Below are 21,771 nucleotides of genomic sequence, written 5' to 3' on the forward strand. Positions count from 1 at the left end.
TTCCCCTTCCTGTGTCCAAGTGATCTCATTGTTCAATTCCCACCTATGAGTGAGAACATGGGGTATTTGCTTTTCTGTTCTTGCGATAGTTTGCTGAGAATGATGGTTTTAACTCTTGATCTGACATCACTACATCATTGAAATGTAAACTTCATTCATCCTTCCTGTTTTTTTCTTTTCTTGCTAGTTGTTTTAATCTGATTCATTCTTTAGAAAGCACTTTTAGAAGTTCTAAGATTCCTCATCTTCCTAACACTGAAAAACATGTACATTTAGAGAATGGAAGTGATTTAAAGCTAGAAATAAATGTAGATATGTACCTATACAATATAGACACATAGAATGTCAACATGATTCTTACCGCTTTTTAGGCATAGACTGAACAAAAACATGTATTTGTGAACTTCATAATTCTAGACTTGCTTGAAATAGCCCTATCATCTGGACCTACATGGCAGTATATGAATTTGAGCTGAGGCTCAGGTGATTTAACTTATTTCATTTTTCCTTTTCTCACCCGTCATTGTGCTACAAAGGATTTACTGGGCTCTCAGGAAGACTTCCTGTGGTGAGACAGAGGTGTCATACATTATAATACTGCCTCTGTCATTTCCTATAAGAGTCTTTTCCCCATCCTAGAGAACAGTATGCCTTCTTGACTTTTTCACATTTTTCATAAATCCAATAAGTAAGTGGGCGATCAGAATGGCTATAAAGACATGCACCTCAAAATATTCAGTCTCACTTACAGACTACACATGCAGGAAGTTTAGAAGCGGGAAACACATCCCAGTCTGTGGTTCACCTATCCTCTGTAAAAATACAAGCTGCGGTGCTTGTTTGAAAGCGGGGAAACTGTAGCTGAACTTGAAGTGCATTGTACTTTTTAATACAATGAAGTGGTTTTTGTTTGTTTTTGTTGTTGTTGTTGTTGTTGTTGTTGTTGTTTTTTATACAAGTCTGGTGAAAGAACATTTATTATGGCCAGATAAGAAGTAATCCATTGGCTGTGATTCAGATGGATTTGAAAAGTATGATTTTCTTGGAATAAAAATGAATCCCTTAACTGTTTTTTTCCTGCCACCACCACAGCACTAACAGTGATTTACAGCAGCATGTTGCCTCATGTTCCATCTGCATATTATTTGGAAGGGAAAAATTATGGTAATGCAATGGGCAAATGAATTAAAGCAGAATTTGTTTGCTTTCTTTCCTGCCTACACAATAATCAAGGTTTTCTTATGTGCCATGCACAGAATCTGTTTGGTTAGTGTATAAGCTATGTTTCACTATGAGTTCCAGTGTCTTTCAGAACCAAGTCACTTAGGAAATTTTTAAGTATGTATTTTAGGTAAAACACCAGGAGAAAGCATGGAAGGTAGGTAAAATGAATGGCAGCTTATTAACTATTCTGTCAGAACAGTCAAAGGCTCTTATATTCTAGACAGTGAATATGGGGGAAAGTCCTGTGATTATGTCAATGTAGATTATGGTAAGAATAGAAAGTAATTTTCTAAGTTAATAGGTTTTAGCCTCTCAAGGATTTGGAAAGTAGAACAAAGAGGGTGGGGTTGTTTCTTCAATAACCAACTCTTCAATTAGATAGGTTCCTCTTTTCTCTCTTTCATGTATTGGAAACAACTTTTGTGTACATTTGTCTGTTTTTCCTTTAAAAATTGTAAAAACTATTATTATAGATGCAATAACTAAAATCATAGACCAAGCATAGAGGTGAAGTCAGCCTGCATTAGGATTTTTAAAGAAATACCAACCTCAGAATGTGAGGGCCAGGTCTGTACAGCATGCACCCTCTTAAATTAATGCTACCAATAAAGAGAAAATATTCATCAGCATAATACAATCCCCATCTTTATTTGGAGATACAATTATGAGTCATTTGTCATTTAGTCCTAAAAGTGGCAGTTTTTCTGATGCAACAAAGAAACAATGCTAAATGAAAAGAAGTTGAATTCTACTCATGTCTTTGTATCCCATTTTTTGATGATGAAAATAATATTGTGGGGAGGTTGAATAATAATTAGTGCCTTATATTTAATAAGTTATTTTCTTAAAGTCTTTTACAAATAATTATTTACTTCATGTCTTTTTGTAAGATTAGTAAATAATATAAGAAAGAGGTAAATTAGATATTATGTATTTGAAAAATAGAATTCCATTGAGTGAGAAAGTATCTGGTAACCTCATTTTGCTGTACTACCTTTATTAGCAGCCAATTTCAGAATTATTTGTATTTTAGCTCTGGATACAGCCTGTCATAATCAAACAATTTTTATGCCAAGTGTTCTGCTGCCTAATGGAGACTTCACTTGTGAGAGAGCCCGCTGGCTTGCTGGAAAGGGGATATGGCACTTCAATATTTCTGCAAAGTCTTCAGTAATTGATGTACAATGTTGCATATGTGTGCTGTCTACATGGCCTCATTTCACATACGATGCAAAGGCAAAAGGTATAACTACTGTATGGAAACTAGAATTATTGGCACAGAATCACATTTATTGTCTTTAATTTAAGGAAAGGTGATTTTGGCTTGCAAAGTAACTAGAAATGACAAAGTGTTGACATTGGTTGTATTTTAGCAGAAAAGTTGGCAGTTTATTCACTCAGAGTTTTCTGAGGTATTGCTGATTTTCATTATTTTTTCCTAAGAGTCCATTTGATTTTTTTGTTCTTGTGGATGCAGTTAGTCCTGCAGCTCTGTAAAATCCATCTAAATCTACTGGCTACATTATGAATAAAAAGAATAAAATAACACTGCCTTATCCCAGTTCTCCAGTCCAGTATATTACCCTTTTACAGATAGGCCAAAGCACTGGGGAAGTGTGTTGGTCTCTGGTGAAGCCTTCTGGAGCCAGGAACATGTCAGGGAATGTGATCAATGGTTGATCTAGGGATACATGAGTCCTGGTTCATCTGCCTGATACATCAATGTGTAAAGGCTATCTCTTCCATTTGGCTTTATAATATATGAATAAATTCTAAGTAGTTTTTCTGTCTCAGATCTGCATGGTTAACATTAAAACAGCTAATATTGTATCTAGACAATACCATCATTTGTAAACTTAGAATTTAACATCTCAAGCATAGACTATACTCTGAATTGTTTGAGATTCATAATAATAAAATTATAACCAAATTGTATTTTTTTGTGAAGAAGTTAAACTTGAGCTTGGCTAAATCAATCAAATAATTTCATGTTGCATATCTAAATATTCAGGGAGAAATTCCCTTAAACAGGAGTTCTTAGCCTAAGATACAAAGATGTAATTCAATGAGCTCACAAAACTTCCAAAATAAAAATTTCATGTATATGTTGTATATTTTGTTCCTTCCTTAAAGGAAGAGACTGTGGTTTTTATTAGCACTTCCTTTTCACATGGCTAAAAAACCACTGATCACTGAATTGTAATGATTCTATCATTATCATTAGCAGTAGTACCAGTAGTAAAATTTTGCTGGTGAATCAAAATGGAAATTTCTAAAATAAATTACTTAATAACAACAGGCATTTTCAAGTTTATGACAATTGTAAAAAGAGTCTCAACATATTATCCCATCTGACACATATCAAGATTACAACATACATTCCAAAATATTCCCAAGTCAATCAAATGTTTCCCCAAGGCTTTGTGTGCTTTATCTCCTTGTTTTTCTTGTTTTCCAATTGGTAATCAGCAGGACAAAATGTCTATTAGACAAGAGAGAAGACAAGGTTCTAAAGATATGAAATGATAGCAATAACAATGTTACATAGTGATTCCTCGCTTTCTGACACTATTTCACATGTTTTACACATTTCATATAATTTAATCCCCCAAGTAATATTATAAATTAGGTACTATTATTTTCATGCCAGTTTTACACATGATGAAACCCACACAGAGTAATTTGTATACAATACCTACATTCAAAGAGTTAGTAAGTAGTCTGACTTTAGAGTTTACAAATTACCGATGTAGCTATGCCACCTTAAGAATCAAAGATAACATATAAAGAACAGAACATATTTCAAGGTTCATGTCTTGGACTGAAGTGACACTGAGACCCCTTTAACATTTTCTTCCTATCAGCAATCTCAGATTCTCCCAACTCCTATTTCCATGGTAGATCTCAATCTCTCAGTCACATCAGCAGCTTTCATGATGTGGAGTATGTTTCACTGCCTCCACCTTTTTCCTCAGTCTTTTCTCCAGAATAAAAAGTATTCTTCAGTCAACGTTATAAATTACAGTGGTAATCAAGTGTAAACTGATACTTCATTCTTGTTTCCCTTAAGCTGTGGCAGGAGGGGACACTATACTCTGTGTTTCATAGTTCAAACCACAACAAACATACCTGAAATATACCGTTGTGGGAAATTCAGCTTACATTCTAACTTTTGCAAGTTAACTTTGGTAACTGATTAATGGGCAGAAAATAGAAAAAGTAGAGTAGCTGTATTATTTAATGATGTCACATTAATCATGTCCCTATATCTGTTTCCTGGGGAATAGAAATTCAGTCCGACTACATTCGAAAGTAATTATTCACACCAAGGAGAATAGAAGATTTTTTGCTCTCCATCGCTGCAGTGTGGTTAAGAATACAGATTAATTGCAAAAGAGTCAAATAACAGACAGGCTGAGTCTTCCAAACTCAGCTTGCATACTTCTCTAGTGAAAAAATGAACTAGGCATCCAGGAATTGACAAGTCATACTGAAATAAATTAAAGCCTCTTTAAAATTTGAATATAGAGGCTTTTCGTTGTGTTATGATGACTTTCCAATTATCAGATAAGAGTATATATACACAAACACTTTCAGCAATTGCTTTAGCAAAACTTGAGGACCACATGAAAACGTTAAAAAGACCGTTGGGACAAGGAGTGATAATTCTCAGTACATCTGGCATGGAGGAGAAAATGCGTCATACACAGAAATGAAGGGGAGTTGGAGGCTGATGTAAGAACATCTTACTCTATCTTAGTGTGTTTTTTGTATTTGAACTTTGTTATGTACTTTAGAGAACACAAAATGTAATCTGTGGTCATTTAAGTCAAAACTATAACAATACTTGATTTGTACTAAGTCAAGAAACATATCCTTTGTAAAACTGATCTATTTTAATCACAAAAGCAAAGATCTCTTGATAGTTAAAGAAAACTAAGTATGTGTTATATTGACAGTATAATTAACATAGTTATAGATTTGTATAAAGGTATTTTATAAACTGCTTCCAGATTGCTCAATTTATATCAATAATCTAAATTTTCAATGACTATTTTGTAACAGCTGGTATGTAAGACATTTCTCTCAGTGTGACTTTTTGTTACTGTGAAGATAATGCTTGAAGATACCGATGATGCATGCCATCAATACAATGTTAGCAAAAAGTTTTGACATAAAATTTCATTTGCATATGTAAGAAATTAAATATATGTACCATTATATATGAATAGATTCACATAATTTTCAAATTCAGGTCCTCAGAAAGGACATCTACAATGCGAGCCAGAATATCAATAATGCTTTGAGAAATTCTAAAGCAATGCAAATGTAGTCCATTCATCAATTATACTTTCAGGCAATAAGTAAAGGAGATAGGGGTATGAGATGTGTGTCAATTATTGTTTATGTGTTGTTATTTCTAAATAATCTGTATTAAAAACTCATGAGATTGTTATTGTAAAATGAAGATAGATTATTTAGAAATTTAAAAAATAATAATTGACACACTTCTCATACTGCTAACTCCTTTATTGTTGCATGAAAGTGCAATGGATTGCCTTTACATTGCTTTATATCTTGGACTTTAGAGAATTTACTATGGTTTTGCTGTGTTTTTGACACACGAGACTGATGCTTAAAGAAAGCAGGAATCTCCATGGCAACATATGTAAAATTATTCCTAATATTAAACTTTTATTTTCAAAAATGCTTAATAAAAATCATAGCAGAAGTTGCTGTCTGTTAATATTGAGCATCATATCAAATCCAGTATTTTAATATACATAGATCTGCATGTATAATATACCACCACACGGGTTTATTTCATGGCTACAATTATTGTGGAATAGGGCTTTCCACTTCAGTATGTACTAAATATTTATATATATATATACAAAAAATATTATAAATGCTGTATTATTAAATGTTACATATATATTATTTTGTGTATATATATATTTACAAATAAAACCTTTAGTACATACTGAAGTGGAAAGCCATGCTATTCCACAATAATTGTAGTTATGAAATAAACCTGTATGGTGGTATATTATACGTACAGATCTATCTGTCTATCTATCTATGTATCTACCTATCTAAATATACATATATAAATAGATATCTATCTATAATTATCTATATATGTATGTGTGTGTATATTTTATTACTAAGTTTATCACTAAGTATGATGTAATATACTGTTTTGCCAAACATTCAATTTTTAAAATATTGAATTGAGGAAAATATGAGTTTTTTTATCCCCCATTTTAGCTAAACGTTTGGATGCAAATCAGTCTGGATAGAATTCTGTATAAAATGTTCCTGATGACCTAGAATTTTAATGTTTGGACAGTAATTTTTCTGTATTTACATTAGCTTTAAGGTTGGCACACTGAGATTTTGAAAATAGATGGAAGGGACTACTTTTATAGATACTTGTCTCTGTGCTCATATGAAGAATCAGTTCAATAGTGTATGAAAGCAAGCCACTGGATGGATAAGGAGGGTAAATAATTACAGGGGTCCAGGGCCATTATAAGAAGATTATGTGAGCAAAAGACGAAGCAGCCTAATGGGGAGAAACAACCCAGACTGAATTCATAACATAAAATGTTAGCTATTAATAACAACAAGAACTACTATTTAAAAACAGATGCAAGACTCAGCCTTAAAATAAGCAGCAATAATTATAATGCTACTTACAAAGTATATATATTTGATCATCACTAGAAATTTTGCTTATCTTAGCAGGAAAGTATTATATATATATAAAATTATCATTTTCTATTCTAAATTAAAAACCTCAAAATTAATTGGGCATATAAACATAACTTCTGGGAATAGAATTAGAGCCATAAGTATTGCTCCATATTCTAGATACATTTGTAATTTACTAAGCACATATACACACATACATGCACCAACTTTACAATGCGGCAAGTCATTGACCAAATGTTTCTAAATATAGATTATCTTTTCAAGCATCAGGTTTAATTTAAATGTAACCACACCTATCCTTAAAATACATTTTTATACTAAATTAGATTCTGACTCTCAGAGAATTTTCTGTATCAAATGCATGCATATGTAACACATTGCAAAAGAATAGACTTGCCTTTTAAGGAGAAAGCAAAATCCAGAATGCTGTGTCTACTCTATTGCTTATAATTCACAAAGCATACTAAAAACCAATAAGTAAAACTCAAAACCTGGATTATCCTACTGAGAAAAAACTGGATAGCTACAAAAATCAGAAATATCCATACCATATGAATATCAAATTGATGTTCAGAGAAGATAATACACGTATAAGAAATGATGTGATTCTACTTAGTCATAATTAAAAACACTGCAGAAATCATCCATAAAAGGTATGTGGTAACAAGGTTTGTGGTAACATGAGATGGCTCACTTGGAGAACTATCATAATTCAGGTTTGGCATTTGGCCTTGTGTTCACCAAGTCTGTTCTAGGTTGTTATTGCACACTGTAAGTACTGAGTTGTAGCAATGATAGAAGCCAGTTTCCGTATTAGTGCTAATTGACCATTGGCTTGGGATGTACCCTGGATCCCATTAAAAAATGACCTTATATGGACCACTGGATTTGTATCATCAAAAGATTTTACTTTCTTTTGCTGATCTCATCAGCTTAAGCATGCATACACACACATACACAAAGCAGGAAGCTTGCCAAAACACTCTAAAATAATACCCCTAATTAACGTAAGTCACCTTTATCATTTAATATACAAACTGTTTCTTTTACAAGGTATATTAAAAAGAGATTATATATTAAATATCAAAGTGAATTTTCTTATTCTGAGCTCAGATGGTATTTTGGGATTTTATGTTGGCATTGTAGATGGTGTGGAATGGGTGTGTTTGATCTTTTTATATCTTTGGATCTTTGGATAATTTACAGTTATTGATGCTGACAAACCACAAAATAATGTGAAAATACCAACTTCAGGACTAAGCTAATTCGGTTTGGTCTCATTTTCATTTTTACTTTTTAAATGCACTCTAATGTATTTTTCCCGATCTTGAACTTAAATTTATATTAAAATGTTGAGTTTCATTTCTTTAAGTTACATAGCCTAAGAATGCAGTGGTATATATATGTTTTATATCTAACGATGACTATTAAATGACTCGCTGCTATTCCAAATCAGATGTCTTATGGCAACTTCTTTTTCATACATATGTTGTATATTAAATGATAAATTTCTAAACATGATTTAGATTCAAGTCATGTATTAATATGCTCTGTGTTATGGTACAATGGACTTTCTGTTGAGTCTGCATTTGGCACTACATTATCTATACAGCATTGTCTTGAGGTAAAGATTGACTCTAGTGGCAGGCACTTTTTCAATTCCATGATCATGTAAAGGTTAGATGATTTTTTGTTTTAATCAGATAACAGAAATTACAGTCTGCTACTTATGATTACTACCCATACTTTACAAGTGATAACTAAATTTTAAAAACTACTTTAAATTAAATATTGCAAGCAGATATTGAGAACCTAAATAAAAAAAAAAATTTGCTATAAAATGAAACCCCATCTCTACAAAATATTGTAGAAGGATGACAGCATGTGTACCTGTAGTACCAGCTACTCAGAAGGCTGAGGCAGGAGAATTGCTTGAACCCGTGAGGTAGAGGTTGCAGTGAGCTGAGATTGTGCCACTGCACTCCAGCCTGGGAGACAGAGCAAGACTCTGTCTCAAAAAAAAAAAAAAAAATTGTCTATTTTAATACTTTAAAATTGCTTAAAAAGATAACAATAAGAAGTACTTGAAAGATATGTCTAAGAGAGTGTTTCTCAAATTTTATTCTGCTTTAAATTTTGTTTATATATGTAAATCACATCTGAACAAAACACTTCTCATTATTTTCAGAAATGATCAGTAATGGGAAAGTGTGAAGTGCGATGATGTTTCCTTTGGACATGTAAAAATACCAAAGCAAAATTATAAGTCACTACTCCTCTCCAAAAGGATGATAATACAAAACATTACAGTGCCATTACTTTTCCTGGCCCTGACCTTGAAATAATCTATTCGTGAGGAATATTCAAAGTGTTAAGTAAATATATCCAATGTGATAAGCAAAAATTGTATTTCTGACTCAGATTAGCCAATTATCAAGAAATTATAATATATAAGTATGCCTCAAATATTATCAAAAGTATTGATGCAAGATTTTTCTCGGCCACTTTGCTGACGAAGGGCCTCCCCAGCCAGCAATGGCCACTTCACCTGGGCCTCACTCAGCCTCAGGCCTCCTGCTGGAGGCACCCACCCACTTTTCCTGCCTGTGTCAAACCTGGCTTGTGCACTGGCTCACCCATGGCTGGGCCAGGCATGCTCCAGCTCATCTGTGTCTTAGCTTCTACCTGCCTTCTGTGGTTCCTGAAATGTTGTCCTATGTCAAAAAAGAATGAGGTTAAGCTGACAATTTGAAGGGTAAGGAGAGTGGAGAAGAATTTTATTGAGTGACAAAACAGCTCTCAGCAGAGAGGGGGTGGGGGGAGGGGTCCCCTACCCCCACAGTCAGTTGGTTTCTCTGTCAGTGTGGCTGAGTCCAGGGCTTTTATGGGCTCAGAATAGGGAAGTGTATACTGATTGGTTTGTGAGTATTCAAAGAAAGACTAAAGCAAAGTCACCACTCAAAGGTGGGTGCAGTAATATAGAAAAACAATTAGTAAAGGATAGGTATATGTAAAATAGGTGAAGGGTGAGAAGCAATCAGAGAAAAGCATGCCAAATGGAAAGACAGGTTCTTAATCTGATCTGTGGATTTGACTTGTAGGTTGGCTTTCAGGCTTGTCTTCAGCTTATAGGTGGGATTTCACCCTATCTGCCTAGGGATTTGTCTGCCTCCTGCTCTCAGTATTCCAGTTCTGAGTGTGATAGAGTAAGCATACTCAACCCTGCCATTCTGACACAATGAAGCCAAAAATCGTAAACATAAAAAATACATGTGGGCTCCAAAAAGTAAATCGCAAAGTATCTGGGCTGAACAACCATGGTTGGAGGTAACACTAAATCAGTAGTGAAGTCACCTATATATTTTTTCTCCAGGATTTGTTGGTCTGGAATCAAGGACACCTAAAACGGAAGGGGACATTGGCACATGTAGAGCCTGCTTCAGGAGTTGCTGTCTAGTTCAGGCCTGAGGAGAGATAAAGAGGTTTCCTAGAAGCCAAAAAGGCAACAAGAACTGTGGGAGGTGGACATTCTTCTGATTGTAGTAGCTATAATCTCAAGTGTTTATGGCAATGTTCTGTTAATCTTTTCTATTTCTGTCCACCTGACATTGGCCATAAATGCAGGCACAATGACAAGGAATGAACAGCAGTACACAGTGTATAAAATCCCAGCAATCTAGCTAGAAGATTAAAAAGGTGACTTGCAGAACATTAGAAGGTCATAAGGATATCACAGAGAGAAACTTGAGAAAACCAATCTATAAAGGTAATTTAAAAGTCCTGGGATTTCCCCTCTCTTGGCCCCAAGGTATGCACACATGTCTTAAACAGCGAACCAGAAACCTTGAGAGTTAAACTAAGAGACAGATAACCACCCAGTTCCCAGACAATTTCAGTGTCTAGCACACATTGGAAATAGAAAACAAAATTATACTGAAAACACAATTCAGATAGTTGGTTGGAAATTGTGCCATAAATCCAGTCAAAGTTATTGTCTATAAAGAAGTTAAAAATCCACCAATTTTTTTAGAAGAGATAAGTCTCATAACACAATATTCAAAACTTTCAAGATGCATTAAAATTATTCATTATACAAAAAACAAGGAAAATACCAACAAATATATGATATAATAATCAGTGTATATCAATGATGAGATGACACATGTGTTGGAATTATCTGACAAGACTCTAAAATAGCTATTAAAAACATTTCAACAAATAGTAAAAGTGGACATTCTTGAAATGAGTAGAAAACTAGAAAACATCAGCAAATTAATAGAATACATAAACAAGGATCAAATAGAAATCTCATAACTAAAAAATACAATAACATACATTTTAAAACCCCCTACTGGGTAGACTTAATTGCATAATGGAATTGACGTAGAAAAGAGAAAGTGAACTTGATGTAGATGAATAGAAATTATCCAAGCAGAGACAAAGTATATTAGGAAAAAATGCTCAGTGCCTAAGGAGCATGTGAGATAATAATAAATGGATTCAGAAGAAGACAAGGAAAAGTATAGTGCAGGAAAAATATTTGAAGAAATATTGACTGAGTACTTTTTCAATTTTTTGAAAGAAATAAATCTACAGATTCAAGAAACTCATCAAACTTCCAACAGAATAAACCCTAAGAAATCTGCATTTACACCAGTTGTAATTAAAGTACTGGAAGTTAAAGATGAAGAAAAAATATTTCAAATTAGCCAGAATAAGTAACATGTTCATTGTAGGAGAATAATAATTTGAAGATTGACAAATGTGTCCTCAGAAATAATTTATAAAATAATTAATGAAACAAAAATGTTAAAGTATTGAATAAATAAATAAACTTTTAGTTTGTAATTCTATATCCAGTGAAAATATTATTTAGGAGTGAAGGAGAAACACATTTTCAGATAAAGTAAAACCAAGAGAAGTTGTGACCATCAGATGTGCACCAAAAGACCTACTAAAAGAAATTTTTCAGTCGGGACACCGGAAATAAACTTGGAATACCAAGGATGAAGGAGCATCGGCAGCAGAAATAATAAGTGAGGCAGTGCTCCTTTCATGGGGGCATTAGCTGTGGGGAGGACTGTTCCTGCAAACCCGTGATTCGCCAATGGATACATAAAACATACACTGACACACAGATATTCTGCTCTTCCAGTCCAGCTGAGGGTCTGAGCCGCCTATGGGCTCCAAGCTGAGTTCTGTAAACAGTTGCAACTAGGCCTGATCAGATAGTCAGGCTTGCATTTATTCAGTAAGACTAATGAACAAAGTTGTGAGTAAACACCACTAGAGGATAAAGATTAAAGGTTAGGTTCCCAGGCCTAAAGCAGACACCATTGGCGGGTAATAAACTTCTGTGGGCCCCGACCCCTCCCCACAGTAGGAGGCAGTAAAGTACCTGTGGTAGGGCAAAGGTTAGTCTTAAGCCCATATAAGTAAACAGGTTAGTAAGAGAAAATTCCCTTTGTTTACTACTCTAATCTATTTAATTAAAGGTAATGGGACCAGGCTGCCTTCAGCTGGGTCTATTACGGAAGTCATGTGAAAACCCTCAGGCCTTCCAAAAGGGTTTTGTGGCTATCATAACTAATAGTTTTTCCACCAGCCTGATCGAATCCCAACATCTTCCCCTTTTTTGTTTTCTACATTAAATTTTTTTTTTTTTTTTTTTTTGATTGGAGAACGCAGGTATGTGTAGCCATGGGTTTGTCAGTTGATGAAGAGTCACTGCTCTTAATACAGTTTTGCATCCTAGGATTAGCAAACAACATAAAACAACCATGAGCACAATTAGCAACATTATTTTCCAGTCAAAGAGTGACCACTAGGAATGGGTATCTAACCAGGAGAGATGATCTTGTGCACCCTTCCATATGGCTGTTTGTTGGGTGTGGAGATCTATGGTGTGAAGGGATTCTAAAATTTTAGTTTTAGATTGCTTCACGTCCGCTGTTAAATTGTCATGAAAGGTTCTCCAGAGGTGTTGTTTCACCTCATCCCAGCTATGTATTGATTGATTCCATGGTAGAGAAGTGACACACATATGTTTATGTTCCCAGTCACAGTTTAATTGTTGACAGAATGCTACTGCACCTTGTCGCTCTCCCACATATTCTAAAGCAGCCTCGAGGGCTTGCAGATGTGCAAGAATTTTTTGATATATACCTTGCTATAAGAGAAGTTCATTAGACACATTTTTGGCCAGATTATCTACAAAAGAAGCTGCTTGTGCTGATTCAGTAACAGATGCAACAGCATCGCTAGCAGTTGCCAGGATGACTATGGCTGAGACTATAAAGGCCATAAGTGTAAACGTGAATCTTTTGTGTCTGACTTGGGACAGGGCACATTCTAAGGTGGCAAGGTCAATGGAACCTTGCCAAGCACGTATCAAACTGACAGGTAGAAATACCTCAGATTTTTTCCTTAATACCATGACACTAGCAATTTTTAAATTAGATATATTGTGATTAGTGAGTGATACATGAGGCCAACCAAGCCTGTCCCTGCACCTGGGTTATAAACGTGAGTTTCAGGGTGTAATGGAAATGTTAGCACCCATAAGGAAAGCATATGGATGGGTAGTGAAAACCAGGCACAGATCAGTGTGATTATGAATAAAGGTTATAGTATAGTTGTGACTGGAATTATGATATGTCTCATGCCAGGTGTTAAGGGAGGTGTTAAGATGTCCTAGGCACCATAAGGTGCCTTGGGTTGGCATGGACTTTAATCGAGGTCTGGGATATCCCATCCCTCCTCGGCCCAAATTATAGGGGAAAAAGATGTGGCTACGAAACTCTGATTGATGATATGATGGACGAAGACATCAGTAAGACTGCCTTGCAATTGACCATGGAGCCTCCAATCTAAGATGTTATAATTGCCAAAATGGAGGCTATGGGCTTATTTCCTGCAACAGATGTCCCAGCTAAATTGGAATCCATTACTTTCTCAGCTTTGTTCTTTAGCACGGGAAGGAATGTTTGGGAAGGCAGCATGGACTGTATTGTCCGGTTTGAGGCTACCTGCAGCTAAAAATGTTAAGGCATTTTCTTTGACATGGTTTAGTCACAATTGTCTTTGAGCAGGTACACAGTAAGAGTTAGAGCCTTTATAACTTACACACAGTGGGAGGATAGTGGAGTGATATGTGGTGTTATCTGAAACTTTAGTCCAATGTATGCCATTATTGAGGGACGCCACTGGGGGTAAATCTATCCCTCCTAGCCAAGCAGTCACATTATTATAGGCGTGGAAGGGAGTGTCTGCCCAGGAGACGGGGTGAAAGAAAGGTGGGTTAAAGATACGAGCCCCATAGAGCATAACAAGTACAGGTTGCAGACAAATCGAGAACATAAAAGGGATTAATACCCTACATGAGTTGCCATGTACAACAGAAAGCATAGCAAGAAGCAAATTATCTGGAATAAATGGTGTCTGTGTCCAGAGCAGGATTTGTTCAGCCTCTTGAGTTGTCCTTTTCAGCATCCCTCAGGTAATGTCTGGAGCTTGTGTTGTTCATGGAAGCCACATCCTCTGGGACTGTGGGTCTTGCAGGGTTAATGCCTTCATTTCTGATACTGGGTTGGATCCTTGCCATGCCATGGTATGGTTTGATACATCATGCTAGAATCCAAAGAGGACCTGAGGGGAGTAAACAGAAGCATACACTCTTCCCCACATTAATAATTCACTAGGACCACACCATTCATTACTGTTTACATCTTTCCATAAAACTGCAGGTTTTATGCCTTGCGAGGTTTTAGCAAATTGCTTTTCAATCACTGATTGAAATTTATCATCTAAACTTTAAAAATTGAGGGTAAATAAGGCTTGTGCCAGTAGTGTTGCAGGGTCCTTACCTATATTCCCCTTATCTGTTTCTTTTTTTTGTTTGTTTTTTTGAGCATATTTTTAAGGGTGAAGTGCGCTCATTCTACTATTTCCTGTCCTTGGGGGTTATATGGGATGTCTGTAGAATGCTGAATATTCCACATGTGACAAAATTGTTGAAATTGTAAGCTGGTATAAGCTGGACCATTATCAGTCTTAATTTTTATGGGTCACCCCATAAATGCAAGTTAAAAGAAAATGTTTAATGATGTATCGAGTAGACTCTCCGGGCAAAGCATGTGCACTAATTAAATGAGTGTTGGTATCAATGGATACATGCACATATCTTAGTTTCCCAAATTCAGAGATGTGTGCAACATCTGTTTGCCATAACTGATTAGGTTCTAGTCCTCTAGGGTTGACACCTGTAGAAGGAGGGGATGTGCCTGTGAGCTGGCAATCTGAGCATTGTAAGATAATTTGTTTAGCCAGCCTCTGGGTAAGTTGAAATTGTTTAGATAAATATCTCCAATTTTGGTGGAAAAATTGATGCGATTGGGTGACTTGGTTAAACAATGATGTCATAACCGGAAGGTCTGCTTGATCATTGCCATAAGCCAACAGGCCAGGCAGTGAGCTGTGGGCTCGAATGTGTGTAATAAAAATGGGATGTGTATATTGATCTAGCAATTGCTGAAGTTGGAGAAAGAGAGTAAACAGGGCAGTCTCCAAAGTTGACTTAATTAAAGCTGTTTCAAAGTTTTGTAATAACAGAGTATGCAGAGTCGCTAACAATATATATGGGCTGAGTGGAAAAAGTTTCCAAGGCCAGAATCAGAGCCCCAATTTCAGCTCTCTGAGTGCTAGTAAACCCAGATCAAGTGATTGAATTGTGTGGTCTCTGTCACAAGCGTCCGTGTGAAAAGACCACCAAACAGGCTTTGTGTGAGCAATAAAGCTTTTTAATCACCTGGGGGCAGGTGGGCTGAGTCCAAAAAGAGAGTCAGCAAAGAAAGATAGGGATGGGGCCATTTTACAGGATTTGGGTAAGTAGAGGAAAATTACAGTCAAAGGGGGTTGTTCTCTGGCGGGCAGGGGCAGGGGTCACAGGGTGCTCAGTAGGGGAGATTCTGAGCCAAGAGAAGGAATTTCACAAGGTAATGTCATCAGTTAAGGCAGGAACCGGCCATTTTCACTTATTTTGTGATTCTTCAGTTACTTCAGGCCATCTGGATGTATACATGCAGGCTTGGGCTCAGAGGCCTGACAGTCTCCACCAGACTGTCGCTTTCCCATGTTTACCAGACCCATCAGTAAACAGTGTTAAAGCATTAGGTATGGGGCAGTAAACTATTTTTGTAGGCAATATTACTGGAGTGTGAGATAAGAATTTAAGAAGTTTATCAGTAGGGAGGACATGCTCTATTTGCCCTGTGTAATCAGAGAAACCTATCTGAACATCTAATGACAAAGGTAATACTGTTTTGAATTGCTTTTTACTTAAAGGAATGATGATGACATCAGGGTCATAACCTAGTATCTGATTGCAACATTTACAACCTCAATAGATGACTTTATCAAATAACTGAATAGAGGGAGATGGTGTTTTAGTCCTGGTGTGTGAGGAAAAAAACCCGTTCAAAGAAGTGTAGCCAGGGGGTTATTTGTCCTATTAACCCTGTAGGGGAGTGTTTGGTGGGAAAGATAAACAGCTGAATTGAATACCATGGATCAATGCAATCTACCTGCCTCTGAGATATGGCTTGCTTGATTTCCTTGATTTCCATTTTTGCTGCAGGGATTAAATATCTGGGAGAATCTAGGGCTGGATTGCCCTTTAAGATAAGAAATAAGTTTTGTAGTTTATTAGTAGGGTTTCCCAAAATGTGATGCAGCCAATTGATATCTCCCAGCAATTTTTGATAATCATTTAAGTGTGTAAGTTGCTAGTACTTATTTTAACCATTTGAGGTCTTACTGACTGGGAGATTAACAAATAGCCAAGATATTTCCAAGGAAAGGACATTTATACTTTTTCAGGTGCAATGACTGTAAACCTCTTTGCTGGGTATTCTTTACAACAGAGGTAAACAAATTTAAAAGTATTGGCTCTGTTGGGGCTACTAGTAGAATATTATCTATAAAATGAATAATTTTACAGTCAGGAAATTCTTTTCTACTAGGGATCAAAGCTTGATTTACATGATACTGACACATGGTGGGACTGTTTAGCATTCCTTGAGGAAGCATTTTCTAATAAAATCGAGAAGCTGGCTTTTCATTATTTATAGCTGGTATTGTAAGCACAAATTTTTCTCTGTCCTGTTATGCTAGAGAAATCATATAGAAACAATCTTTTAAGTCTGTAACAATTATAGGCCAATCTTTAAGAATTGTGTCCAGAATTTGTTCCTTCTGGTGGGTTCGTGGTCTTGCTGACTTCAGGAATGAAGTCATGGACCTTCTCGGTGAGTGTTACTGCTTTTATAGGTGGTTCGGACCCAAAGAGTGGGCAGCAGCAAGATTTATCATGGAGAGCAAAAGAACAAAGCTTCCACAGCATGGAAGGGGACCCAAGTGGATTGCTGCTGCTCACTGGGGTGACCAACTTTTATTCCCTTATTTGTCCCTGCCCATGTCCTGCTGTTTGGTCCATTTTACAAACCTCTAGCTAGCTACAGAGCGCTGATTAGTGCGTTTTTACAGAACACTGATTGGTGCATTTTACAAACCTCTTGTAAGACAGAAAATTCTCTAAGTCCCCAGTCAACCCAAGAAGTCCAGCTGGCCTCACCTCTCAATCCCCCCTCTAAATAGGACACCCCAACTGCTATTGAGAATTGGGCAATGACTGCTTTAGCTACTTACTGCTGGATAGGGGTGAAGAAGGGGTCCTGCAGTGGTACTGTCCTCCAGAGGGGAACTCTCTAGACCAAAGGTCCAGTGCGTTGATCCAGGGGTCCTCAGTAGAAGTTGTGAGTTGATTTCATTTGGGGTTCCATTTGTAAGACCATCTGTAGCTTGATGGCATCAATCCTGGAGAAAACAAATTTGACTAGGAGGCTAAAAACACAGGGCTCGAAGGCGAGTAAGACAGCAAGATGGCTGTCATGGGACCTAGAAAGGGGAGAAGCTGTGTCGCCCAACTTCAGAGGTTGGTATGAGTTTGAAAGGTGTTGTCTAATTTCATAATCCTTTTCCTGTAAATGCTGGGTGGTGTCTCATACTATCCCTGACAGTGTAAAAGCAACACTCTTCACCTAAGAAGGTGCAGTCTTCCTTTCTCAGCAGTGAGGAGGTCTAGGCCTCAGCAGTTTTGGAGAGTCACTGCACCAAAGAGTCTATTTGGGATTGTAGAGTAAGGATAGATTTTGTTATTTCTTGTAAACTGTCCAAGAAATTCTTTGAGAGTGTATGGTAGGAGGATGGCGAAGTAGATAAACTGGTTATTCCAGTTCCTGCAGCGGTGGCCATTCCTAACCCTATAAGTAGAGGTATTAGTTGTATGGCTCTGTGCTGGACGGACTTGAGTTTTGAGGGGCACTGATAGGATCTGATTTCCACAAGATTAGAAGTTAGGATAATGCATGTTACACTGTTAACTTTTAGCAAAGTTTACGTTTGTTGAAAACCTTGTAAGTTTGGGATTTCAATTATTCTTTGCTATTAATAAGACCTCGTTCAGTCCATATTAACTTAGAATTGGTATAGATGGCTCCTTCCTGATTCTATAAGTACTTTAAGGTTCGGTTTAGTGCAAACAACTTGCATGTTTGAGCAGAGCAATTATTAGGCAATTTTAATACCTACCATGTGCCAGGAAGGAACCATCTATCTCCTGTCCTGAAGGGAGATCCTCCTAGGTCTAGTCAGACCTTTGTATGGCAATTAAGATTTAAAGCCCCGGTTAGGAAACCTGCTGGGTTAAGGATTTTTGATAGGAAAGCTGCGGGTTGTCAGTGGCCTCAGTGCTTTCGGGCTATGCCTTTGTTTACACTGACAAAAGGTGGTATTGGAGTGTTATAGGGTTATGGAGAAGACCTTCAATTATCAATTATAGGTTTTAAATGTACCCTGGCTTTTAAAGGAATAGGGTACACTGTTTTTTCTTTACTACTTCTCTCTCTTTCTTTGAATTTCTGTCTTTCTCTTTCTTTCTTTGACTCCCCCTTTGTCTCTCTGTCTCTTCCTCTCTCTCTCTCTCTCTCTCTCTCTCTCTCTCGCTCTCTCTCTCTCTCACTCTCTCTCCCTCTCCTCTCTGATTGTCTTTCCCTGCCTTTGCCAGCCACTTATGCTGCTGGTCTCCCCTCTCCTTCCCCTTTTTGATGACTTCAGCACTTTAAGACTGCTACCTCCTTGAGTTTTTGCACTGCATGCAATAACTCCATGATTTCCTTGTGGTATTTAATGGGGGTCCCCTAGAGGTTAGGAACTGCCTTTCTTTCCATATTGCAGCATTGGCATGTAGGATTATACAAGCATCCTTGCTATCTGTATACACATTTGTTCTTTTCTCCTTTCCCAGTTCTAAGGCTCAGGTAAGCACCACTAGTTCTACTAACTGGGCACTGGTCCCTGAGGGAAGAGACTTACTTTCAAGTACTGTTACATCACTAACTATGGCATAACCTGCCCTTTGTATCCCATTCTCCACAAATCAACTTCCATCAGTATATAGGATAAGGTCAGGATTGGCTAATGGGACTTCAAAGAGATCCTCTTGGGCGGCATAAGCCTAGACTATAATTTGTTGGTAGTCATGCTCGATTGGTTCTCCGTCCTTTGGGAGAAAAGTGGCAGAGTTGAGGGCCACACACATGCGTATTTGAAGAACCATTCTATCAAGGGGTAGCACCTGGTATCTAGGTAGGTGGTTGTCTGATATCCATAAACTTCCTTTGGCACCTAGTATGCCATTTACATCATGAGTAGTCCAGACAGTGAGAACCTTTCCTTGTATTATTTTGGTAGTCTCTGACACTAAGACAGCCACCACCACAACTACCTGTAAACAGTGAGGCCAGCCTTTTGCTACTATATCAATTTCCTTACTTAGATATGCCACTGGTTGTGGGATTGTCCCATGAGTCTAAGTAAGGACTCCAAGAGCTATTCCTGCTCTCTCTGTGATGTATAAAGAGAAATTTTGTCCTGTGGGAAGGCTTAAGATTGGAGCTTATACTAGGGTCTGCTTTAAGGTTTTGAAGGCTGTTTCTGCCTCTGGTTCCCATTCCACTAGATGAGTATTTGTCCTCTGGGTCTCCTTGATTAGAGTGCAGAGGGGCCTGGCCATCTCACTGTATCCAGGGATCCACAGTCAGCAAAAGCTGGTGATTCCAAGGAACCCCCGCAAATGTTTTAATGTATTAAGGTGAGGAAGCCAATATAGGCTGTATTTATTCCTTGCTGAGGGCCCTGGTTCCTCTGGATAAGATTAGGCCTAGATATATGACTTCTTGTAGGCAGAGTTGGGCCTTCAATTTAGACGCCTTGTACCCTTGACTAGCTAGAAAGTTTAAGAGATCTAGAGTAACCTGCTGGCATGAGGCTTCCGAACTGGTAGCCAAAAGTAAATCATCCATATACTGAAGGACCAGAGTGCCTGTACTTGAGAAGTGGCCTAGATCTTGGGTCAGTGCCTGACCAAACAGATGAGAGCTATCCCTAAACCCTTGGGGCAAGACCGTTTTAAATAAGTTGGGACGTGTGGTCTGTAGTATCCTCAAAGGCAAAGAGAAACTGGGAGTCAAAGTGCAGGGGAATACCGAAGAAGGCATCCTTGAGGTCCAGAACCAGGAACCATTCTGCTTCCTCTGGTATTTGAGAGAGCAGGGTATGGGGGTTGGATACTACTGGATATAGAGGAATTACTGCCTCATTGATGAGTCTAAGATCTTGCACTAGCCTCCACTGACCATTTGGTTTTTGTCAGTCTGGAATTTGTTCCTTCTGGTGGGTCCATGGTCTTGCTGATGGGGCAGCTTGTTTCTCGTTGGACAATCTTTTTTAAAGTGTCCTTGCAAACAACACTGATAACAAGCTCCACTGCGTGGTTGGCCTGCTCCATTTTCTGTCCTCTTTGAACCACCAAGATTTGTTTGTCTGAAGGTCATGACTAAGGCTGTGACCTTTCTCTGATCTCACTTTTCCTTTATGGCCTGTTCCTCTTGGTACTTATTATAGAACACCAAGGTTGCCAGGTTGGGGTGTTGCAGGGACTGCTGCATTTTCTTACTAAGCCTTGAGCTTTTAAATGTCTAACAATATCCTGTAATCCTTTATGAGCTTCAGGCCTTAGGGGATATTGCCTTTGATAAGGAAAAGTGGTGGGGTCTTTTAGCCTGATTTGGACTGGGTGGGCATTTTTTGCCCTTCCAAATTGTCCTTCCCATACCCAGACTTCAGAGTTGATTCCCTCCTCAAGCAGGAGACAACAAATGGGTAACTTGTTCCCCATATTCATGTAGATAATAGCTCCAGGTTTGGCTAATAGGTCCCTCCCTAATAAGGGTGTGGGACTTTCAGGCATAACACGAAAGTCATGTGAAAAGAGCAAAGTCTCCCAATTACAACTGAGGAGGTGGGAGAAATACCTGGTTACAGGTTGTCCCAGGATTCCTCAGATGGTAATAATGGACCTTGAGTACAGCTGTCCAGGACAGGAGATTAACAGGGAGAAAGCCATGCCAGTGTCCAGGAGGAAGTCAATTTCCTGGACCTTAATGGTTGAACTTACCTGGGCCTCAGTGAGGGTGATAACATGAGCTGGAACTTGCTCTGGGCACTGTCAGTCCTGTTGTTGGATCATCTTGCTGGGGGCTTCTGGCCCAGAGAACCTTTGTCCTCTGGAGCAGTGCACCTTCCAGTGATTGCCTCAGCATAGTGGACATGAGTGAGGGGGCAGGTCGCTTCTTGTTGGACAATCTTTTTTAAAGTGTCCTTGCAAATGACACAGATAACAAGCCCCACTGGGTGGTTGGCCTGCTCCATTTT

This window comes from Mandrillus leucophaeus, unplaced genomic scaffold (genome assembly GCF_000951045.1).
Source record: "Mandrillus leucophaeus isolate KB7577 unplaced genomic scaffold, Mleu.le_1.0 Scaffold50, whole genome shotgun sequence".
In the NCBI taxonomy this organism is placed as follows: domain Eukaryota; kingdom Metazoa; phylum Chordata; class Mammalia; order Primates; family Cercopithecidae; genus Mandrillus; species Mandrillus leucophaeus.